This window comes from Lactuca sativa, chromosome 3, assembly GCF_002870075.4.
Source record: "Lactuca sativa cultivar Salinas chromosome 3, Lsat_Salinas_v11, whole genome shotgun sequence".
Taxonomy (NCBI): Eukaryota; Viridiplantae; Streptophyta; class Magnoliopsida; order Asterales; family Asteraceae; genus Lactuca; species Lactuca sativa.
In genome coordinates, this window is record NC_056625.2 from 256,378,346 (window position 1) to 256,390,827 (window position 12,482).

Genomic DNA, 12,482 nt, shown 5'->3' on the forward strand with positions numbered 1-12,482 from the left:
GCACTATGTATTAGAAACATGGACTTAAGAAATTCAATAGGTATTGTCTTTCTGGAAGTTAAGATGTTTAAAAATACATGTCGAAGCTGGTGGGAGCATAAGTGTTATGTTTTATAATAATCATCAAGATAGTGGGAGCATAAAAGTTATGATTGTATGATTATTAAGGAAAGTATTGCAAGGTTAGCAATATTAATTATAGAAAACAAGAGTCATACTTTGCAAAGTTGTAAGAGTTGAAAGGTTGTTTTGCTATAATTAAGGGAGAGAATATTACGCTTCATTTCAAATCTAAAGGATTAGGTTGAGAAATGTTAATAAATTTAGTCAAAGGTACATAGTGTGTTCTTAAAATTTCGATTATGATTACGGCATCCCTCTTCACAATTCGAATTTTGAGAACATAGCAAATAAAACATTATGCGTCGTTTCTCATACGCTTCGGGTATAGGATCGATTGCAAATGTTTTAATGTTTGACCATTCTAAAATTTTCCAAATGTCGAGCGCATTTAGAGGGAAAAGGGACTAGAATCGGTTTTGACTAAAATAATTAAACAACTATCAAAGGACAATCCAAAGTTCGACGAGGATTGGTCACTTGTGAGTAGTTGGAAGTATAGTATTATAAAATTATGGAAATGTTTCCATAAGGGATGGACCACATCGACATTATTAGGAATAGATAAGATTCTATTAAGAATGAGTTGTCATATGGAACATATGGAAGTGTGTCCATATTGGGAATTGAATATTGAGAAATCTATGACTAGATTAGAAACTTCTATGCAAAAGGATGTTCAAAAAATGTACTTTGAGTGAGATACATCACGTCTATGGAATTGTCTTGTAACAATCTCCGATAGAGGACTTTGTAATATCATTGGCAATAGTCTTTGTGACTTTGGTGCAGTAATATTACGAAAAGATAGTTGCATATAATGTTAGAATCTAGCATATTCTATAAGTAGCAAGAATTTGATATTCTTTGACTTATGAAAAACGGATTTGGATTTGTAAAATGAGAATGATTGGAAATGTGTTCAATTTGTCTATTTCACAAAAGTAAGAACCATAGGTAAACATTGCGTGCATGCTAGGAGCATGGGACAAGTGTTGGAATTCAAGTAAGAAGTTGATTACCCGAAACGACAAATAATGAGTAATCAATATGGTGATAAATAAAAGGCGTTTTATTTATACTCAAAGGTTTGAGGCCATATGGGATTAGTATTATTCTTGTGTTTCACATTTGCATGTTTTGACTTCCAGAATAATTGAGTTTATTAAGAATAATTGAATTATTCGAACGGGCCACAGTCATTCATATGTTGGAAGTAGATATGAAGGAAGACTGTCGTGAATTGGTGTGTGGATTGTCTAAAAGAGTATTAGACATAAGCAAATGTTTGCTGCAATGTTCATGGGTGCTTATGAATATGATTTGAGCATTAGATTAAACCCATGCTCACTTAGTTCACTCCATGAATTGTATCACGAGTGATTGGTGAGACGATAACATCTTATATTCTTGAAACCGAGATGTGTGAGTTGTATCTTGCGAATCGGTTGCACATTGATAATATGTAAACGCACTAGTAACTTGGTGTTATAAAACATATTGTTGTGTGTGATTCGGTGCGTGAGTGCAAGCGAGCATTGTATCAACGTTTATCCATTACTTTTATTCAAAGTAGGATAAAGGCGATATCTTTGGGCCCCTCAATGGTTTAGTGATGACAAACGTAAATGCTCGGCCGGGCTAGGGCTATTTTGATTTGTTCAATTAGTCAGTCGTCATAAATCGGAAATCGAGATATAGTACAAAGAGAATGATTTGAAATCATATCTCATACGATATCTAGAATGGAGGAATATATGATCCCTTATCTAAGGACACGCGTATTTGATGTGATCAGAGTTGACAGCGGCTTTGGAAAGCTACGATTGCAGATCAGGATCCGAAGTCATACGCAGAATAGTTGTTAGACTTATCCAAGTGGGAGACTGTTGGATTAGTGTCTAAGTCCATAACTATTTTGGTATGTACTTGACCCGATGGTGCATGGTCCTTTTGGGTTGCCTTCACCAAAGCAACTTGATTGGAGAAATAAATAAAGAGAGAGAGAGAGGTTATTATGATTTATTAATATGTTATAAGAATAATATATTAAAGGAGAAATCATATTTGTTTAATTAATATTGGTCAATAATTAATTAAGAATTAATTTTGTGATCAAGTGTAATTAATTAAACTAGAGGGGCTGAATTGTAATTATGTGATAGTTACAAAATAAGGTAAGGATTATCTTATATATATGGTGAACGAATTTGAGGTGATAATCACTTAGAATTCGACTAGGATAAGGGTTTCTAAGAGTTATCTTATGGTTGCTTGGTGGACAAGCAACTAGATAAGGATAAGGACAGAAAACCTAATCCCAACCCTATATAAAGACCCCTAAGGCCTTAGAATTCGTGTACTTCTTCCCAAGAGGATCTAAGGACGAATTCTAACCTCCCTCCTCTCTCTTTATACCTTCTCCACTTGCTTATGGTGTTTGTAAGCCATTAGAGGAGTGACACTTGTGACTCTCAGCTTTCCAAGGTCAATTCAAGGAGGAATTGGATTGTTATTGCTATATAACAATCAAGGTATGTTCTTAAACCTAATTACATGTGAATTCTGATTTCCATATGCTAAAGTTAGGGTATATAGTCTTGGATTCAAAGTATGTACAATAGAGAAACCTAGATCCAAGCTTTAGGGTTTGTATGAGCACATAGGATGTCTTATGTCTAAAACCCATCACTACCATCACCGAGGAAGCTGATTATTGGTAGGATGAGTAAGGTGAAGGTTGTAGGTTTGAAGTTGCTTGGGACCGGCCTTGCATTTCCTTCACTTAAAATCCTATGGTTTTCTAGTATGTCAGGGTGGGAGGAATGGTCAACAAATAGTGGGGCGTTTCCTTGCCTTTAAGATCTTCGTATTGAAGATTGTTCTAATCTGGTTCGGGTCTCCCTCGAAGCACTACCTTCACTCAGGGTTTTGAAACTAATAAAACGTGATCATGGTTTATTGAAAAGCCTGGTCAAGGCAGCTTCATCAATCACCAAGTGGAAAATAGATGATATTTCAAGACTTACCGATGAACTGTGGAGAGGTGTGACAGGGTGTCTTGGTGCAGTTGAATACGTAAGCATCAAACGGTGTAACGACATAAGATACTTGTGGGAATCAGAAGCAGAGACAAGTAAGGTTCTTATGAAATTAAAAATGTTGGATTTAAGAGAATGTGGATTTTTAGTGAGTTTAGGGGCCCACAGAATTTTCCAACCTCACTTGTTGACCTAAGATGACATGAGAAGTTTTGGTGAATTGTTGCATCTTCTTCCTTCACCCCTTACTGATTTTGGTATAGATGGATTTGAGAAACTGGAATCAGTTTCAAGTGGACTGCAACACCTCACCTCCCTCCAATGTCTCATCATTCAAAACTGCCCAAAGACGACAGATCTACCAGAAAAGTTGTTGCCTTCGCTTCTGATAATGTGGATCTCTGGATGCCCAAATCTGAAACAAAAGATTAGCAGAGGAGGCATGTATTGGCCCCACGTCTTCCTTATCCCCTGCTTCCGGATAGACGGAATTTTACCAAATGAAATATGAAGGCATGCCTCTCTTCTTTGAAATCTTTTAGTTAGTTATGCATATATAATATATAATATATTAAGTAACTCATTCAAAGCATTTTTCTCTATAATTATTTAGCTACATCCTTATTTACAAGTATGTATTTTCAAAAGTTCTTTTCTATCTCCATATATATTTGGTTTATAACACGGATATGCTTACTGATTTCAGATTTTACCATTTATTTTTGTTGATGAATGTCATTAGGAATTAGGATTATTACGTGGAAAGGTCATGATGGAATCAATAGGAATACACTCAAATCATGAAACATTTTGATGATGCATCAAAATCACCTAATAGCAACCAGGGTTTGTACACCTTTTCACAATGCCAATTAATATGTTGCCCATCAATGATGCATTTCATCCAAGATTAATGCTAATGTATTTTTCATTAAATATGTCCATTTTGATGCCTCTAAATATGATTCCATATATTTGCGAAACCATTAAGAACATAAATCCTGTTTATCTTTTTAAGGTGTTTTATATATTTGTCGAATTTAATTTTTAGAAATATTTAATTTAAATTCATATCTTACTAATTGAGGTCAAATGTATTTTTCTCATTCTTCCACACTTACAGTCGAGCAATAAAATATCAAATGTTGGTGGATGCAATGATTTTTTAAATGAAAGCATCAGAGGAAATAAAAGATCAAATGTTGATGGTTTACAGAGAAAGACATTTATATTGTGCTGCTTCTGATTTACAAGGTTATGTTTTAGAGTTAGATTGAAAACTGAGCAAAAACAGAGAACTCCATCTGCTCTTCCAAAAAGTTGAAAACCGAGCCCATGTAACTTTGACTTTCATTGGATGATGTATAACTTTAGTATAACTCATTTTGCTTTCCGATAAGATTATTTTCCAATTGCCAGCAGACATAATGCACTTTGAATTAGGGTTTTTAATTTGTGCCGAGCTTTGATATTTTTTTGCTTTTCTCCACTCTAGATTCTTGTATACTTTCTTTGGAGAAACTAACTTCCATATTTACAAATAGTTATTGATTTACACTAGATTGCTGTTTAATTGGGAGTGATGTCCTCTGGAGAACTTCCTCCTGTAAAATGACAATGACCATATGGTCAATTGTAGATGCTAAATTAAAAGGAATCATCAACCCTTTAGGCTCACAATATATTTTGTAATGTAAAATAAACTTATGTTTGGACTCATAGTTTATGGGGTTAACTGCTCTTTTACATGAATTCCTGGAACCACTCAAACTTTGTACTCCACATGCATCCGGTATTGGAACTAACTTAACACTAAAAAACAAACTAATAGTATTAGGAGTGGGGCACACATGCCCCCAATGGCTAAAATTTTTTACATATAAATATTCCAATTATTTTAAAATGTATATCTAAAGGCCATTATGTTTTAAAAAAATTCAACAATGCCCCCAACAAAAGAAAATGATGAAATTGCCACTAACGATCATAGCTGATGATAACCCAAGCAGCCGTCAGATAAGACCATCAATATCAAGCATCTACTGATACACAACTAATCCTGAGAAACAAAAATATAGCATAGCAAAAGTCGTATGTGACATCCATTTGTTATAATCTTTTAACTAAAATAATACTCCAAAACATATTTTTTTGTCATGAAGATATAACATCATAAATCAAACATGTTAGAGTGTGAATCTCACTTAAATATAACTTAAAATGATATGCTTTTATGTATACTCTTAGTAGCTTGTTACACAAAGTCTATATATACAATGCATCTCCCCCCGCTTCAAATTTGAGACTGATGGTTCGCAAGTTAGAATTGTTATTTATTACACAATGATTTTAGAATGCAAATTTCATTCTGTATTATCTGTATGTATTATACTGTTTTGGTGTGATTAGTAATTCTACCTCGAATACAAAATATATAAATTTATTTTATGTATTTTGTTTGATGTTCCAAATCAACATATTCTGATATACAACTAATTGTGAGCAAATATAAATGACTATCTTTTGAACAAGTAAACAAATACTAAAGTAAAAGAAGTATCCTACAACTAAACACTAAAACACAAGTTTAGCATAAAAAATTTGACAAAGTAAAAGAAGTATCCTACAACACTAAAAACACATAAAAAACACAAGTTTAGCATAAAAAATATGACAGCTGTGGGATTTGAACCCACGCCCTTTCGGACCAGAGCCTAAATCTGGCGCCTTAGACCACTCGGCCAAACTGTCTGGTTGAAAATTTATTTTTATTAAGACTTAATGATCCTATAATAAAATACAATAAACTCTGAAGCCACAGCATGCAAATTGAACTAAAAGAGCTGTTGTACGCAAATTATGACTCTAAAAACAAAACAGATCATATGAACGCCTATGATTTTACTAAATACTATCGATTAAAATAAATAAAATCCACCTTACAAAATGCAATCTTTTATTTTTACTTAGAAGTTAAATATTAGCAACTACGGAGGTCCTAATTCATTAACTTAAAGCAACATCACCATGTAAATTACAAGCTTATATCAGACATTTATTCTAACTTGGTCTGTTTGGATCAGTCTGAATCAAATTTGCTCTCAGCTCTAGTAAATACCTTATGCAAATAAAAGTATATGTGTCTAAATCAAATGCTTACACTACAAGGATCGAGCCCTATGCAGACGACAATTATGGACTCTGTACCAACGACATGTCGTCGGTAAAGGGTATACAGACGAAATTTCGTCGGTACAAAGTTGTCGGCATAGCTCCGTCGCTATAATTCAAAAATGTCTTCGGGACACGAAAGAAAAAACGAGTGATCCTTCATGGTGTATAAAAGCAATCAACCAAAAAAAATATGAGAAAAATTATATATCATGGTGTATTGAAAGGAAAAAAATAATAATAAACTTCATTCACTCACGTACACACTGTGTTACGCAGGAAAAAAACAAAAAAATTACCTCAAAATCAGTGGTGAAGATAGCACAATAACTGGAAATCGTTTTCTCCGGCGGTGGTGAAGCTTGTTGTCGGCCGGCAGTGATGATGAAGGCTATGATTTAGGGCTCCAACAACCGGAAAAATCCCCCAAAATCGGAATAAAACTCAAGCTACGATAAATTAAGAAGAAATCAAGGACCAAGAAACTTACCTTTAGGTCGACGATGAAGCGGACTGGCCGGAAATCACCCTGCGTTGCTGAAGGTTTAGAGGAAAAAGGAGTGCAGGCGCGACTGGAAAATGAACGCTGATACGAGTTTTGTTACAGGGAAACCCTATACCGACGACAAGTCGTCAGAATAGGTAAAGGAAAAACGACGTCGTCCCACTTTACGTCATTAAAAAAAATAAATAAAAAAAAAGAAAGTTTTCAGGACGACATATCGTCTGGACACATATTTCACGTGGATCGATCCCACTTTTTCCAGACGACAAGTTGTCAGTATAGAAGTACGAAACGACATCGTTTTCCTTTTCGGCGACACGGATTAAAAATAAATCGAAATTATTTTTTTAACACCCTATACCGACGACATGTCATCGGCATAGGTGGACGAATACGACGACGTCTTTAATTTCTTCAACAAGGAATATAAATAAATCAGAAATATTTTTTAATATCTTATATAGACGACATGTCGTCTGCATAGGTATTGGACATACCGCCAATTTTTTGCCCCTTCCCGTCGAGTCTATACTGACGACTTGTCGTATGGATAGGGTTTTTGGTCAAAGAGATATGGTCAAAGTTGGAAAACGTTTTACCGACGGCATGTCGTCGGTATAGTGTGGCTTTTCCCGACGACATATGTCGTCTGGATAAGTGTCGTCTCCATAGGGCTCGATATTTGTAGTGTTATGGCATATATATATATATATATATATATATATATACATATATATATATACATATATATACATACATATATATATATATATATATATATATATATATATATATATATATATATATATATATATATATATATATATAAAGCAAACTTAAGGATATAGAAATTAAAGTTTAAGTTTCAAAGCGTCACACCCAAAGACCAGAACGGCGGAAACGTCCGGAGGCGGATGACTTCATTGTGTAGTATCATAACAATTGCATATAAATGAAACATAGCAAATCCAAACAACATACATCAATATAACAAGCCTACATTGTTTTACATCATGATTATGTTCTCAAATTTTACACAAAAGAAACATCGGTAAGCAATTCCCAAAATACATCAAAATAATCCTGAGTCCACGATCCATAACATGCTTGTTGGTTTCCTGAGAATACAAGTCGTTTGAAAAAACGTCAACATAAAATATGTTGGTGAGTTCATAAGCATTATTGTATAAAACTTCGTTGATAGTTTAGAAATCCAGAAAATCCAATATTTTCTTATCAAAATAGCTGTGAGTCTTGTTTCAAATCGAGTATAGTTGCATCTGTCCCTTAGTTCATCGTTTCCAAATCGTATTAAATTGTTTTCCTCCAGAAAATCCTATATTTTCTGATGTAAATAAAATATAGTAGTCTTAACAAAAGTATAACACTTGTGTGGAAAAGGTTTTGTTGAGGTAATCAAAACATAGTTGATTGTAAGCCGAAAGTGAATTCTATATAAACACATTTATGATATATTCTAGTGAGTCGTTATAACCATACTGATGTGATGGAGTGCCTGTTATGACGTTCTTCAGGCGTCGGTTTTGTTCAAGACATTTGTCACCCTAGACTGGCCGGTCTAGCTGTAGCGAACAACGAAGGTGCGGGGTGTCAACCCCGTCTAGATCTATACACAAATTCTTGCTCTCTCTCCAGGAGACTCTAGTTATAACTTTTACAGGACTTAAAGCGTACAATATTGTATTAATATACGTACTGTGAAGATTTGTATGACTAGAATACTAACCGATATTTGAGCAAATCATGAAAACCATTATTTACAAAATAAATAATAATACTTGTAGTCGTAACTAGATATTTCATTTCGTTCGTTTCGTTTGTTGGAATCAATCCACTTTGAATATTTATCAAAATGACCCAATGTTATCGAAGCCGGCAAACAACCCTTTTCCTTTATAAAATACTAAGTGCGACTCAATTGTCGGAAAATGCCAAGTTATGATTTGTATATAACCTTGACTTGTGTGAGTTTATGACAGCAGCTTTATGACACACAAATATTTCTGTCATAAAGGCTCTAATTGGACATCTTCCTAACGAAATTATTGATTCCAAATAGTCATAAAATGTCCCCTGATAGTTTGCTACAAGTCATTAATATAGCATAAAGTTCCATATTTGAAGATTCTAGTAGTAGTGTTAGCTTATAAGGTCTATTTCAGCAACTTTTTGTTTATGTATATATAGAGACATGGAATAAGGGAGTATGCTGGACACACCCAAAAACTTAGGGAGGCTCTTTTGTAAACAAGTATTCCTTATGAAATGATTTAAAATATTATTTTATACTTCCTGAGATTTGAAATTTTCATGTTCGTGGGAAATTATATTAAAATAGTAATATCTTAACACACATACCAAACATACGTTGACATGCAATGATCTAAGAAATTTAGAACAAGAGTTGACTTGTACTCTCCCTCAAAAACAATAAAAGCTTCGAAAAAAGTGGGGTATGAAGTTCACCTTGGTTAGCTTGCTGTGTGATTTTGTAACGACCGAAAAATACAACCAATTTTAAATTTTTCAAAAACATCTCGATTCCATAAAATCTTTACGAAAGGTTTTCAATACATTATTTAACAGAGCATTTTCCCAGGTTCATATCATAAAACACCAACGCGAGGAAGGGTACGATCACGCCTTTGCCTTGCCACAGACTCCTGAGAACCTGAAAACATAAAACCACAACTGTAAGCCCGAAAGCTTAGTGAGATACCCCCAATATACCAACCACATATACGCCCTTCCAGGCCACGGCCTTCCGGTATAAAACATATCGCCTTCCGGCCCCTAACGCAATGCCTTCCGGCCCATAACATATTGCCTTCCGGCCCATAACATATTGCCTTCCGGCCCACAGCATAAAAAGCATACATATCATAACAGAACATAGAACGACCCTGCATACCGGGTCACACCCCAGACCTAGCAATCATGCACATAACACATAATCATATAACAGTTCACAGTCAGCAATCGATCAACAGATCACATAACATAGCATTACTCTAATCAAGATACCGGCCTAGCCGGTCACTAGCATAACATCACCCTTCGAATCAGTCAACATACTAAATGCACACATACGCCTTTCCAGGCCATGACCTTCCGGTTCACATAGCAATGCCTTCCGGCCCATAACATGTAATGCCTTCCGGCCCACAACATATAACGCCTTCCGGCCCATATTCCGCAATATCATAGCAATAGACAACTATCCGGATTTCCATCCGATAAAATAGTTGGCCTTGGTGCCATAAACCCTATCGATATAGTGAGCATAACTCACCTCGAAACTGCCGACAAAACAGATAACTCAAGCTGCTCCGATCACTGATACGATCTCCACCGCTGGACAGCCACCAATGCACTAAACTCAAAACCATAAACAACAATTACCAAAATACCCCTGGAAACCACTGGTCAACCTTTGGTCAAAGACAAGGTCAAAGTCAACCCCTGAATGACCCTACTCGCCGAGTCAACTCGATGACTCGCCGAGTTCCCATACTCAGAGCTCACTCAATTCGCGACCTAACTCGCCAAGTCACCCCGAGACTCGCCGAGTCCCACAACTTCTGAGTCCTCTCGCACACAACTCACCGAGTCATCCCTTGACTCACCGATTCTCGACTCAACCAAAGAATATCGGAACTCTTCGACAAGACTCGTCGAGTCCAAGAACAGACTCGCCGAGTCTATGGCCATCTTCATCCGACTCGCCGAGTTGTTCTTCTAACTCGCCGAGTCCCAGCTCATCTTCAAACAACTCGTCGAGTTCACCCATGTGACTCGCCGAGTACCACCGATCTGAATCCATATAGAAGCATTCCAGACCATGCAATTGATCCAAAACATAGATCTAGCCTCCTACAACTCATCCATCACGTAAAGTGGCAAACTTTACGTGAATCCAAAGAGATCTAGGCCTTATTCACTTTGGTTTTAGGGTTTGGGACATGCAAGCTTCACTAAACACTCCAACACAAGGAATTTCATGCTCTCTGATTCTTCTTCATTCCAGATCTGAGGTAGCAACCTCAGATCTAACCTCTAGACTTCCAATTACATCCATAGACAAGTTCCCACAAACCCCAAAATGAAGAAACAACATATCAACAGACCAAGAAAGAGATAATACCTCCAATGGACGCCCCAACTGCAATGAAATTCGAATCCAAGCAAAGCCCCTTGCTCCAAGCCTTCAATCTCCCAAAATTCCTTCAATAATCATCTCCTTCAAGCTCCCAATTGAGATAGGATCACTCACACACGAAGGCTAAGGGTTTCTTGACTTGGAGATGAATAAAGAGGCTGAGAGTGGGCTGTTATGTTCTTTATATAGGGCTCAACCCCGAGAATTAGGGTTTTCTCCACCCAGCGCCTACTCGCCGAGTCCATCTCATCGACTCGCCGAGTCGGCTACTTAACACGCGACTAAGTCGCGACTCTACTCGCCGAGTCCATCCATGGACTCGCCGAGTCACTCTTCCCAAATAACACTTTTAGTCCTTCAACTCTACTCTTGCTATTTCGGGATGTTACAATTCTCCCCCACTTAGATTAGGCTTCGTCCTCGAAGCCTACAGCAGCTCAACTCCAAAGATACTCCCGCAACGCGCCACCTGGCCTCAACCAGGCCAGGTCCCTCAAGGCATACTTATCGAAACTCGAACACATTTTCCCTTCCTACACGGTGTCCTGGCCACCGTCTCGAACCGGGCACTGACTGTACCCCTGATCATCACTCTCAATAACCGAGAATTACCCAAGATGCATCACTGCCCTAAATCTCAATAATCCCTCGACCCATAAGGGTTAGAAAACCATGAACCATCGGATCCCCGATCCGAATCCCACTTTATCCAATCCGGGATGACTGAGGGACCCATTCTCAATCTCAGAGCAACTCTCACGAATTCTCCCCTTGCAGCCGCACACACAAGCTGAACCAGCTCTAACACCCTCAGGTTGGGAAAACCTGATATACTGATAATATCCTCGAACATCTCCCAGGGTGAACCACTAATATACACCCCATACCCTGATCAGAATCACACTGAGAGTCCAAGACTCTCTCCCTGCATCCCTTCCAAGCCTCTTGGCTCTACACTTGCGGATTTCCCTCCGCGACCTCAACAGACATTCCAAACCGGATGAGCTTCTACTCCACTGCCGCAAACACGTTGCTCAGTAACCAAACTCGAATTACTCTAATCATAACTCTGATCTGCCGCTTTCACTTCCGTGAACTTGCACTCCCTCTCGGAGTTACACACCTCTTACCTCTCTCTTTCTTCCTTTACTAAGAAATCCACTCGGCCACAATGTCACTCCGACAAATGCCACGGTGCACGTCTAACGCTACACCACCCTTTAGCGTCTCCGCTATCCATCCCACACACTTACTCTGACTCTCCTCGCAGGGACTCTCAAGCCCCTGCACTACCTCAACTAAACAAGATCACTACCCGGGGCCAGACCTTCCAATGCAATCCCACTGTAGCATACACAATCCGCAATCTCAAACTGATCCGACAATACCAACAGAGTCTCCAGCATACTGGACCGACTCACATAGCACATATTAGCCACTCGAGGCTATAACTCTGTGGGTCCGT

The 12,482-nt window shown here is 37.4% G+C and overlaps 1 non-coding gene across 1 annotated transcript; it reads right to left on the bottom strand.

Annotated features, from left to right (window-relative positions):
- Positions 1 to 5,832: 5,832 nt before the first annotated feature.
- Positions 5,833 to 5,912, bottom strand: TRNAL-UAG (transfer RNA leucine (anticodon UAG)). Its single transcript has one exon. It is a non-coding gene; the product is annotated as a tRNA-Leu (tRNA).
- Positions 5,913 to 12,482: the final 6,570 nt, after the last annotated feature.